Here is a 757-nt window from a genome sequence, read left to right on the forward strand (position 1 = left end):
CAGTCGTACTAAACGGCTTTAATATTGGAGATTTCAACGAAGAAAAAAGTACTGATCCACCAAAGAAAAAGATGTAGTTTATTAACCAAGAATTCTCCATTACTCCTACATCTCGGATTTCCTCGATCTTACGTATCACACTCGTAGCCTCAAGGGTTCTCAACAGAACGAGGTTGAGGGTGATGGGGTCACACTAGACGCGGGCTCTAGCAACGGTTCCTCTTTGTGTGTGTTCGGTCCCGCCCGCCCAGGTTTCGATGCCCGACCCGTGGGCCAACATATGTGCACATAAATTCTGCTCCCGTTTCTTACCCCAAAACGATTGTTTATTCGAGCGCGCGTGGGAAAGTTTTTGCGCCAATATCCCGGGCGAGTCAGCTTTGCCCTATTTCTTTGCTTCTTTTTTATCTGGGCCGAGGGAGGGTGATACTTTTTACTCGTCACTGGGGAAGTATAGCAATATCTCTTGTTGAGAAGCGAAGCGACTTTTGGAACTCGTATGCGAATAGGATTTTTTTTTCATTTTTGTAAGAAGATGGATATACAGTCGCCTTTTCTTTGGGTCTGTGATCGTAAATTTCGAGCGCTCGTTAAGCTTTCAGCAGCAGGTATTCAGGGCGCAGGGAAGCCGCAGTTTCGTCTGTGTCCTGGTGTGCGTGCGGTGGCTTCTGTCCTCGAAACCACTTGCACTTTCATAATTACTTTCTCCATGACTAAGCTTTTACTATTTAGTGCTCCTCTTCTTCAGCTGCTGCTG

At 46.4% G+C, this 757-nt stretch overlaps 1 protein-coding gene across 1 annotated transcript in view; it reads left to right on the forward strand.

Annotated features, from left to right (window-relative positions):
- LOC119585906 (achaete-scute complex protein T4-like) overlaps positions 1–757 on the forward strand; it is a 28,421-nt gene that overhangs the window by 24,303 nt on the left and 3,361 nt on the right. The gene's annotated exons all lie outside the window — the stretch shown is intronic.

Source organism: Penaeus monodon, chromosome 20 (assembly GCF_015228065.2).
Source record: "Penaeus monodon isolate SGIC_2016 chromosome 20, NSTDA_Pmon_1, whole genome shotgun sequence".
In the NCBI taxonomy this organism is placed as follows: domain Eukaryota; kingdom Metazoa; phylum Arthropoda; class Malacostraca; order Decapoda; family Penaeidae; genus Penaeus; species Penaeus monodon.